The following is a 12,210-nucleotide window of genomic DNA, read 5'->3' as shown; positions in this document are numbered from 1 at the left end:
AAGCTACTCCAGAGTTCCCCTTTCAGTGAGAGGGCTTTGAGACAGGAACATAAATCTTTGAAGTATGTGTTGAGCCAGCTGCTGCATCATTTAAAAATAGTCAGGTTGGTGCCAACAAGACAGATCACTCAACTTGGGGGCCATAAACAGAAATCAAAGGCATGCATTAGCAATGCCCCAGTGTTTGTGTGGTTCCATGATGAGCCCTCTGCCCCTTCCAGCACGTATGTGATGGTGTTAGAGAGGAGCCTGCTGTCACTTCTACCACAGATCAATGTCCCCCAGCCTGGGAAGGTGCCTCATGTGGAGGGCTGTGTGAAGGGGGAAGATATTTTCCGACTTTTTGTGTTAGATTGCAGCCGGTTTTCTCAACTTCACAATAAAAGACAGGTTTTAAGAGTCCTAATAGCCCCAGCAGCTCTGGTGACCTGCCATTTGGGTATTAAATACTTGAAAAGGGTCAAAACCTGTGAAGTGGTCAAAGGGAACAGAAACAAGGTCAAAAGTTTAAGCCATGATACACGGTAGGCAGGGAGAACTCATATTTTAAAGAGTCTAGACAGCATATTAGGAGAGAAAGCTTACTGTGTTGTACTCTGTTTATGGGAGTTTTCCATAAACTGCAAAAATTATTAGGAATGCAGCATAACCAAAGCTTTGCTTTTCCCTGTTGAGAATAAGCTGCTGTGTGGTTTTATGTTCAAAGAGCATGGCACCTATACACACTTAATTCAAGTACAAGGGACACGGGGCCTTAGGGAAAAAGGTGAAAAAAATAGTTTATTTAAGATGGTTTTCTCCTGCTAAAACCCCCCCCAACATTAATTTATGTATCTGTCTGGAGACAGGTATAACCTAGCTGTTGGTGCTTTAGAGTAGATTTAGGAGACCAATGCAGCACTTGGGCACCTGCATTTTTTATGTTCATGCATATATATTTTCTTGGTTTCAGAATGAAAAAATATGCAGTCCTGACTCATTTACTTGGCTCGGCTTGTTTCAAGCTTTTCTCTTTTTCTTTTTTGCTGAATAAAAGGCAAAGTATGTGGCATTTTCAGTCCATAAATCTTGCTTACTGTGTGCTAAGTTCTGCCCACAGCTCTTATTCATAGTATGTTAATGAGGCCAACATGTACCCCAGGGCAGAATTTGGACCTCTGAGGGTACCTGGGTAAGTGGAAGGATGGAGAAAGCATTGGCTTGGGACTTGGGTTCAGCTCAGGGAGCTCAGCTCTGTGATGTGACCTTGGAGATCATGTGGAAAGCTGCTTATGGTTGCCCAGGCCCCATGGCTCTGCTTCATGATGGTCCTGGATTGAAACACTTACACCCTTTATTTCCTTCAATTCACACCCTTACCTGCCCCTTTGCATCACTACAGAAGTGGAAATGATAATTATTTTTGTCTGAAATGACTGACAGTTCTTTAAGGCAGAGAACACTCTTGTTCCTTTGATTAATTTCTACATGAAAGTAAAATTGTCTCAAATATTCTGTTAAAAGTACTGGCATCAAAAAAAATTGATTAACTGTGTTCCACACAGTTAACTTTTATTAGCTCTAATAAAGGAGTTCTTCCCAAAAAATAATTTGAGAAATAATGTGCTTACTCTCTATGGATACCTGCAGATACTGAATTAAAAAGGGGGCACTGAATCAGCTGCCCACAGGAGTGCACATCTAAAATACAACTGTCAGGACAGTTTTATGCAAAATGCCTCAGCTATTCCAGTCTCACTTGAATCAGTGTCTAAATTGTGAATTCATTGTCCTCTTGAAGTGGAACCTCCTTTCTGGACTCTGGCCTAGAATCAATCAATCACATATTTTGAGAAGAACAGCATTCTTTGGGAATAATTTCTGAACCTTAGATCAGGAGTTTAAGATGTTGCAGTGGGATTTTCAAAAGCCCTCTTTGGAAGCTGTGCTGGGCCAGTGCAGAGCAGTTTTGTAAATCCCAGGGTAAGTTCTGAGCCATGCTGCCCTCCTACCTGCAGGTGTTTACTGAGGTTATACTGAGCATTTTGTCTAATCTTGCATGTATGCAAACACTGTAAGGTTATCAGGTTCAGCCTGATTGTGGCTGGGTATGTGTTCTCTAAAGCTGAGGCCATGAGGAGAGAGATCAGGGAGAAATATTGATTGAGAAAGAGGAAGGCAGGGAGATTGGGAAAGAACAAAGAGGTGGGAGCTATGTGAAAGAGCAAAACAAGGATGGAGAAGAACTGTTAATTAACAATATTACCTATATGAAGTACAAAAGAATCCAGCCAGCGCCAGTGTTACAAGATACACCAGATCTTATACAAATGTTAGGATACAGCAAAAGTGATTTCCTGTAATGCAAAATATAAATTTGTATGATATTTCTTATGTGTGTGGGGCCTTCAAGCATCACTGAACAAGGACCCAGCCACTCTCTGCCAGGAAGAGTGCTGGGATTTGAATCCCAAATAGGATTCATTGCAACAAAGCCAAGGTGCTGCAGGTCTGCTCACTGGGATGGATAGGCTGAGTGCTGCCAGCTCAGAGAGAAAAGTGAATTTTCTTTTCAAGAGAGTGAGGATGTATGAACTTCTAGCAAGGTAAGCTGAGGAAATTCACATGGAGCAGAAGTCTCTCTGTGAAGATGAGACGAGGAAGGATTTTTAGCAATGTGCACTGATGAGTCATTGCAACTTCTATTAATATAATTGGCACATATGTAAATAAATTCACATGTGCTCCTCTGGAAAGTTAGCTCATGAGATCAGTCAGCAATAATAAACCAAGAAGAAATGCAGTTTTATAGAAACAGTGACCCATGGCATTATTTTCCAGGTATTTTGGAAAGAAAAGGAGCTGCTTGGTCCTTTGCAGTGCAATAAATGGCCATGTATCTCAGGAATTCTCTTTAAGCTCTGCACAGGTATTTGCACATGGTTCCATAGAAAAGTTTGCTGAAGAAATCCATGCATTCTCTGATTTCTTAAAAACAACCTATGGTGTGTAGATACATGGCCAGATCTGATAAAAGAAATCAGCCCAGCACCCTGGGGGTCAGTGGAGCTTCAATACTCATCGAGGACCTGCCCATGTTCACCAGGGGCTGCTTGAAGCCCTTTCCTGTTACAGGTAGTGTTAAACATCAGCACCACAATGTAGGGCTGCCTTCCCCCCCTCTTTGCAAAAGTCTGAAGCCTGCTGCCTATTACACCCTTAGACACCCTCGAGCCCAACGTTGTACAAGAAGAAACTTGTATTTTCTGAACAAAAGCTGCTGCTGCTCTTAGGGTGGGACTTCCCAGACTTATGGGTTATCCTAATAAAACCCAGGAATGTTTTAAAGGCAGTAGCATTAGAGACCACCAACTATTTTATTGTTCAAGCCTAAAAGAAAAATCTATTATACCTGAGATTGACCCTGTAGCTGTTTCTTTTAGCAGGCTCCTTAGAAAAGTAGAAGGGCTGAATTTTTACAAGGGCATTAATGCATTATTTTAGATTTCATGCATCTGGATATTTACACACAACCATACTGTAAGCACATGAGAAAATCTACTGGATTTGGCTCCACCACACCTTTTTAACACAGAGTACAGAAGAAACAGTATAAACAGAGAGGACCCAATCTTGCCTGTTGAGCATGGCTATTTTTACTTTCCTAGATGTTTGTGTCCTGTCCTCATCAGTGTAACTTGTGAGCAAAACATACCTAAAACACATCAAAACATTCATCCTTCCTCACAGTCTTCCCATGAAACACCACAGCTAATAAACAAACAGGGAATTTTGCAGGTTGAAAACTGGGTCACCTAAAACACCTCAAACACCTCAAGGTGGCTCAGTGACCATTTCCATTGCCTTAGATGGACTGACTGCATCTGGTGGCTCTGGGTTTCCAGTGGCCAAGGCTGTGTGAGAAAGTATCAGGTAATGAGTTATGTTCTCTTGAGAGCCAAATCACATAACTTATTTCAATGCTTGTCCTTCTGAAGGTCATAAAACAGGTGATGTGAAAGCAACCTGTGGTCCATGGCTAGTGGCTCTTTGTCCTAAGCATGTGCCTTTTAATTTTTGGAAACATTGATGGCAGGTTTGCATATAGTATCTCAAATTAGATTCAGTGATCCAAATGTCTCATCTGGAGTCCCAGATGGCCACATGGTTATACAGAACTTCCTTCTAGCCAGAGCCTTTGCCATGAATTTTAGTTTGGTGATCACTGTGTTAGTATTTCTATACACAAAGGTGGAAATAGTCTGTGGAGGATGTGAACATCTAATGCAGGTTTTCAGGGATGAAGATTTAATTATCCAAGCTCTTGCCTTCTCAAAGCAGCAATGTCCACTGTCTCAGTGCAGGGGGAATATGCAATGAGGAAGATGTGAGCCTTGCCATAAAACTCGTGTAGCCCTGACACTTGAGACACAGGGCCAGGTTGTCCAGCTCCCAGACAAAGAACTGTTGTCCAAAAACACACAGAGGGAACCTGGATCTCCACGTGGAACATCTGCTGTGGCGTATGAGGTAACCTCATTTACACCCACCAGTCCCCATCAGTGTTTGTCCTGTCTGCTGATAGGAAAGGCTCCAGGCTCCAGGAACTGCTCTGAAAGGAGGCCTGCAGGGCTGGCTCCTTGCCTTGCTAGTTTAGAGGAAGATTCCTGCCAATTTGGCTGTTTTTAAAGTTATACTTCAAATAACAGAAAAAACTAATTGAAAATGTTGAATACACTTTGGCCTTATCCTGACTTAAATTAAAATGAAATGTGTGACACGGGATTGCCTTTTAAAACATCCTTGCTTGATTCCACCTCTACCTAAGAAGAGGGAAGAAAATCAGACACAAAGAAACAGCAACTGAGATCCAGAGATTTAAAAATCAGCTGCTGTGCTTAGTCTGATGTATTCCCTGACCTACCCATACGTTTATACTCCTGCTCACACACAGACAGAATTAATTCATCCCAAGATGCAGTTGTGCATCTGTTTTATATATTTGACCAGTCACTCCAGGAATATTTTTAACTTGTGGGGAGCATTTACAAGTGTAAGAGCAGGAAAGGTGACAAATACAGGTGAGAGTATACATTTGCCAGACAAGAATAAGGAGACATAACAACTATGGACAAAAATCTACCTCTCTGTGATCCATCCTGTATGTAATCCCCAGCAGGGATTCAGTGATTTCACCTGGAAAGTATTGAGAGGTTGTAAGGAAATCCTGCCTGTTACTAGGCACAGGTAGCAGTCAGGTTGTCTGCATCCACAGCTGCAGTAGCACAAATTTCTGCTGCTTGCATTGAAAGGTAACCTCAGGATGTTGTGTAAATCAGGCCAGCTGCTCTTAGCTGCACATCCAAACCAGCACTCACAATATGAAGTAATAGACAGGAATGTACAAGGCTGGATAAATTCTAAATAAAGGACCCTGTCACCTTCCAGACAAGCTTTTTGTTTCCCCAGGTGAACCTTTGCCTTCATTCCTACTAATGAATTCTGAATCTTCCTACTAAAAATCAAAGGTGCTGTCCTCCCTCTGGCAGTAATTTGGTCTTAAAAACTTTCCTGACTAAATTTGCCCTCACATAAATGCACGTTGAAGGTCTGTGTCTGATCTGAGCCCCTGCTCTTTCCCAGTTTCTTAAGCTGACAGGGATTTCTCTTTCCCTCTAATCCGAGGATCCCCACTGACAGGGCTGCAGAAAAGGAAACGAGGCTGCCCACAAAGTGCTGGAAAGAGAACTACCTCCAGCTTCCTCCAAATCCTTTTCCCAGTCCCAGAGGAATGCATTCAGGAGGCCAAATGTCTCAGGAAGCAGCTGCCACACTAAATACTTCCATCTAGGGACCAGTCCTGAGACGGTGGGAAAGTGGGACTGGTTTGGAAAAGGTTGGTGAAAGCCCCCAAAACCAGCCCAGCAGAGAGCTGCCCCCAGCTCGTGTTCAGTGGCACAGAGGAGATAAGAACCTCCCTCACAGTGCAGAGGCAAGGGGCTTTTAGCACTTGATATGTCAAATCTTGTTTAGGGTAGATAAGCACAATCACAGTGCTTCCTTGCTTTGGAGCTGGGATTGTTTTTCCTTTTTCTGAAGGATGACAATCCATTCTGTGCAGCATCTAAGGGTGTAATGTCAGGAAAAGATGTGTGCAGACATGCATTTGAGAATTGTGGAGGTACAGGGGGATTTGAAGCATGCTGTAGCCTCTGAGATTGTGTTTTTGTTGTGCTGCGGGAGCAAGGCTGCCTCCCCACATGGACAATGTGTGTGTGCCACAAGGGAAGAAACGCTGATTGCAGTCGTGGCTTGCTGTACTTCATGTTTTATGTCCTTAGTTAGTGCAAGTGCAAATGTTGGGCTGAAAAATACAATAAAAAGCCTTGATTCAGCATATTTATACCAAAACTAGCTTAATTCTCCAGTTACCAGAATTTTCTTTGGAAATAAGATTTATCCTTTGCTATTCACATTTCTTTGGATAGATGATATGACTTGGCAGGATCATCATCCCTTTTGTGTTTTTTGGAACATAAATTCTTGTAAAAACCCCATATCTTTGTCTTAGAGAGAATCTTCAGCAAATCTTTTTTTGAGGAGGGGATGAAATCTTTCCAAGTTCTAATACTCCTAATCTCCGAAGTGTTTTAGGAGCAGACCTGCTGTCTGCAGTGTGTTGCAGGCAAGACCGACCTCTGCAGGACAAAGTAGGGCAGGTCTGAAGAAAATTATGCTCAATGTATCTTGTAGTAGTACCACGAAAAAGTGTTCTCTGATCTTTTGGAGAAAGTTTTTCCTCCTTCCTGTTTTTTTGAGTCAAACTCATAGTGTGAGTTTACAGAAAGGGGCAGGTGAAATTTTTGTGTGAGCTCCAGCCCTCCCCAAAGAGAGTTTCCCCTGCTCCCACTGATGCATAGAATGGCTGTGAAGGGTAATAAACTCTTGCCACTAGTTCTGCTCAGGGTGAGAAACTCCTTGCAGAGTGGTTTTTGGGGCCTAGGACACTTTGCTATAATTTTAAAAGTTACACAGTGGTGAAACTCAGCCTAACACTGAAAAGGAGATTAACATTTTTCCAAGACCCCTAGGACTAAACTGAGATGGGGGACAGGATGTGTGTGATGTGTGTGGCAGATTGGGGAGTGTTTCTCCTGCTACACACTGAAATTGAGTTTAATTTTTTTTTCTTTTAGGTGTCCTATACGAAAACGTTGCCTTTACTGTTTTAATGGCTGTTTTGGCTCTTTCTAATTTCTTGCCAGCACCAGAACGTGTTGTTCTTGTACAGTCATCACTGCAGATTCTTTGGAGACTCCAAAACAGCTGAATAAAAGCTCCTAAGCCTAACAATTTGCTCAGTGAGGAGTGGAACGTGTGAATCCAGGCTTCCTGTGCCCCTGCAGTGGGGGTGCTTTGGTGGCCAATAACACCAATGTCTCTGAAAGTGGCTGCACACGTGGGTTCTCTGAAGGCTGATAAAAAGGTGAGCTCACACCGTGCTTCTCCTCCTCTGAGGAGCTCCTGTGACCTCTCCCCTTTCCTGGTGCCTAATGTGAGAAGCAGGAACTCGGTGTGTTTGAGTCCTCAGCCCTGCTGGAAGGGTTGGTGGAGATTTGGTGGCCAGACAGATTTAAGAGCTGTACAGGGAGAGAACAGCAAAGACTGATGAACACATGTGCACACATGGAGTGATTGGGTGGCCCTTTGAGCTGTCCCCTGGAAAACCCAGCACCCCTCATCCTCTGTTCTCCCTGCAGGAGCATTGCTCCTCTAGGTGTGGGTGGCACAGGTAATTTCATGGCTGGGTGGTGAGCTGATCACACCTAAAAAGGTGTGAAGAATTGGGTTTGGGTCTTAGGTTTGGGTTAATAAGGCTTCATGGCTTATCTTTTTTCAGCCAGCACCATTCTCTCCTCTGCTTTGCTGTACAAACCCTTCCTGCAGAGGCAGGGATGGCATGAGGGGGTGCAAATATTTTGTCTTTACACTGGCAGCATCTGGTTTAAATGCACACTGAACCACAGGCACAGACATCAGGAGAACACAACTCCTCTTTCTTAAGAAAATAAACCTAAAATTATCTTTTTTAAAAAATGCTGGGTTTGATATCTAGCAGAATATAAATATAAAACCAATGGTCAAAACACAAAGATTTGTTTTTTCACTGACACTGTCTTACACAGAGAGATATTTCTTTTTACAAGAATAACAAAGGGAGCAGACAGAGCAAAGAGGTTTTGCAGCTAGACCAGACTCTCAAATATAGATCCAGGCATGAGAATTTTAACAAAGATTTCAAATTACCATGTAAAAATAGCAGTGGGGAAGTCATGGCAAGAATACAACAGCCCTTAGGAGATAATCACACCAAAAGCACTGCCTAAGGATGCTAAAACCTCCATCAGTTGATATTGGATGCTCCATTGGATGTTCCATTGAGGAGGTAGGGTTTCTGTGAATACTCAACAGCTTTCCTATATGTCCAACTTGCTTTTCATTAGATTTTTGAGCCCTTCTCCCTTTTTAAAATGACATAATAGCATAACTGAAATTCCATCTCAGAACTAGGTGGATTCCATGTCATGCCTCTGGCTGTGAGAATGTCAGGGAAAAGTCCTGTGCTTGTGTAACACAGGAGATCTAATTTGGTTGTCACCAAAGTTCCTTATTGCCTAAAAAAATCTATAAATGTATCACTGCCTGAGCTTTGGATGCCAAAAAAACCCCCAGGTTTTTGTTGAAATGGAGCTTCTAAGACTTGTTTTCTAAGTGCTGGAAAGTTCTTGAATTTCAGGTGTATTTTGTACATGAAAGAGCCTCGGTTACTGCTTCTTTTGTTACTGCTTCTTTTGTGATGGAGTGTGGGGAGACAGTGCTAAAGGCAATCTTGCCTCTGATATATTGTAGCTCTGTTAATTACTCCAGAGTGGGAACAGCCTTGCCCTCACAGCCATGGGTGGGATAAAAGAGTGAGTTAGCTGGCTGGAGTCTGCTGGCTGTGCTGTGAGGAGGAAGGGACAGGAGGGTGTGCAAGGGACAGAAAGGGTAGGACGTTGTCCAAGGGACAGCCAGGGTTAGGTGGCTGTGTTAGGGACAGGAAGGAGCGAGTTGGAATTGCTGAAGCAAGAGAGAGAAGGAGAAAAAGAGCCAGAGCTGTGTGGAGCTGCCCATGGGAGGCTACATAGAAAAGGTATAAAAGACTTTTAGCTAACAAGGAGCTGATGCTTGAAGCCTTCTGAGATTTTACCGAAGCACTCTGAGTGTTGTGGCTGTCTCCACAACAACAATGGAGTGTTAATCCTAATTTCTGTTCTAATTCATTGTTTTTCAGAGCCACACCTGGCAAAAAAGACAGACTGGCTCTGGTTTGGATGTCCCTGTTTCTGGAACTCTGCAGAATTTCAGGACTTGCATCTTGAATGACCAAGAAGATCTTAAGTCCTTGCTGTTATTTCTTGTTCACTATCCTTCTTGCTGTGTGTTGTTGTTCTTGTTCTTGTCATTGCTGATTCTGTATGATCTGGAAGAGGAAGACAAGCTCTCTCCCCCAAAGGTCTGCTTGTTTCCACTTCACATCATATTCATGTGATGGCCATCAGCACACTGCATTTGTGCTCCTAAATCTGCACTGTGCCATGGGAGGCAGCTAATAAAAAACTTGTGCACAAAATACTATTTTGGGAAGAGGTGTTACTTTCAGGTAGAACAAAAATGACAGACTCTGAGCACCTGTAGTTCCCCTTCCATAGGCATTATTCTGGAGTTAGAAATCAGGAAAGCCAACAGTGTTTGGTGATTATCTGACACCTGCCCTGCCACGACCAACGCAATGGGAGAACACAGCAGTGCCATGTTCACCATTACCTACAATACTCCTCATATTCCTGCTTTGTCCTTTGACTGAAAATTTAATTATGGTCTTAGTTACTCCTCTGTAGTCTCTGTGCTGCATAAACGCACTGGAATTGATAAAAATGCCTATATTTTTTGACCAGAGCAAAGTAGTTAAGTAATTGATTTGAAGAAGGATTTTGTTTGATTATACCCTGGTCACTGGACTCCTGAGCTGCTTCAGTTCCCTGCTTGCTTCCAGGAGGCTTTCATTTTGAGTAAGCTCAGCCTCTGCTCCCCAGCCATCTGGATTTGAGCTCTTCAGCATTTTCCTCCTAATCCCCTTCTTATGCAAGCCCAGAATAAAGGGGTTTCTTCCAGCTCCAGATTAGTAGTAGCTGGGTTTTTCTCTCTGGGTTGCCAAAACTGCCACAGTTCATCACAGGAAACAGTCCAGCTACACATTCTGACCTCCTGGACCTTGGTTGAGGTAATTGGCCTGCAGGTCCTACTGCAGGAGGAGTTGAGTTGTGTGGGGGAAAATGAAAATATGTCTGCAAAGCTGATCACAGAAATGGAAGTTTTCTTTGCTGAAGACACAGCAGTTTTGCTACTTCTCCAGAAAGTTTCAACCAGCTCTAGTGAAATGTGTCCAGGTGGAAGTGCCTACAGTGCAGTCATCTGCACTGTGCTAATATTCTGCATTTCTTTACAGTCCATGGAGGGAAAGGCATATGGAGTTTGTGATTTATCTCGTTCAAGATAGTATTTAATTTAAGACATAATTCAGATGAACTAGACCTGGAAGTGATGTAGCTCATCTTCATTCCCTCCAGTGATTAAAGGGAGTTTTAAGTGGTTACAAAGCAGACCTCTAAGTGCAAAATCCTTTCTAAGTCCTTAGAGAAATAACATGTCTGCAAGTCTGAACTTTGTTGATTTCAGGATTGCATTTCTTTCACCAGGTTCAGGCTGAGCCCTACTTGCTCTGATCATCTTAGGGCGATTGTAAAAGTCAGGTGTTGTAGCTGTGACATTATTGCCATGAGCTGGAGCTCAGAAATGCCTCCAGATCAGCTGAAATGTGCTTTCCATCACCACCAGGCAGGGACAAGTCTCTTTCCCTTCCTCTTTGTCTGCAGGGAGGGCAAAGGGGAGCAAATCATGTCTTTTGCAATTGAAAACTGAACAGTCTCCAATTGTGTCAGTGTTCCCACATGGCTTTCTTGTAGTACAGTGGGATCTCATGGAACAGAGGATATTGTTTCACACACATCTGTCTTTTTCAAACCCACGTCACCACAACAGCAAGCACTTGGTTTTAGTGACCTCCTGTGCCCGTATTTGTGTCTCATTGTGGAGGGAAAGGATTTTTTTTCCCTTGGCAGGTGAACATCTAGGTGATGTCTCATATTCCATCTCCTCAGAGGCAAGGCCTGCAGAACAGGCATCGGGAGGGCAGCAGACTTCAGGCCTCAGGAGAATGAGCTAACGTTATTAAACCTGTGTTTTTATCCCCTTTGCAGCACTATTTTTCAGCCTGTGGTCTGTGTGCCTCTGGGAGTCTGTAGAATACTCCAAGAGGTCCATGAAAACCAGCTAACAGGAGCAAGCCTATTGTCAGTAGGTTTAAATTCCCTGTACAAGGATACGTACCTCTTTTGGGAAAAAAAAAGAAAAAATAGGCAGCTTGTAAACTAAAAACTGTTGAAAACTGCAGCTTTGCAATGTTCTAAGGAATAATTTTTCTGAACACTTAGATGTGTGAAGGGTCAGAGGGTGAATTATTCTAGCCTGGTGGTTAGCAGTTGCTTTAAAAATCATTTAATTATTTTGTACAAACAGGAGAGGCTGAAAATTTCCTACTTCTGAACATCCTGTAGTGCAGGAATTAGGAAAATCTCTGGGAAAGTGAGAGGCTTGAATTGGGCAGGGAAAAATGTTGAATGCTTAGCACACATGTGGGGAAACTTCCCTCCTACCCTGTACTGTATATATAAAAGCAACACCTCTCCACACATCTCCCTTCTCAATGTTTGGTGCTGTTTGGACTCTGGTAAATGTTTCCTTGCTTTTTTTCCTCCAGAGAATTTAAAAGAGAACCAGTACACGGCAGTGTTACCACCAAGGAAGTTGTGCCAAGGGAGGAGAGGGGGAAGACAAAGCCCTGTGCTGGATGTGGAAAGTAGAGGTGTGGTGCAGAAAGAAATGTAAGGTCACATCTACAAATCAGAGGAGAGGTTACAAGGAGGGTCACTGCTGCTCCTTGATGAGCATCTCACTGGATTTTCACACACAGCTCATAACATCCTAATGAGAGGTGAGGATGGGTACATGGCTTTAGTAGAAATGACACTCAGTTTAAAGAAATGGATCAGCTTAAAAGAATGATCAGCT

General features: G+C 43.0%; 1 long non-coding RNA gene across 1 annotated transcript; it reads left to right on the top strand.

Moving 5' to 3' along the window:
* The first annotated feature begins 4,349 nt into the window (after window positions 1–4,349).
* On the top strand, window positions 4,350–9,631 carry LOC134550648 (uncharacterized). The gene is made up of 3 exons (XR_010080387.1): window positions 4,350–4,509; window positions 7,176–7,465; window positions 9,314–9,631. It is a non-coding gene; the product is annotated as an uncharacterized LOC134550648 (long non-coding RNA).
* Window positions 9,632–12,210: the final 2,579 nt, after the last annotated feature.

Source organism: Prinia subflava, chromosome 5 (genome assembly GCF_021018805.1).
Source record: "Prinia subflava isolate CZ2003 ecotype Zambia chromosome 5, Cam_Psub_1.2, whole genome shotgun sequence".
Classification (NCBI taxonomy): domain Eukaryota; kingdom Metazoa; phylum Chordata; class Aves; order Passeriformes; family Cisticolidae; genus Prinia; species Prinia subflava.
The sequence above is the reverse complement of the archived record's forward strand: the minus strand, read 5'-3'. Positions and strand labels throughout refer to the sequence as shown.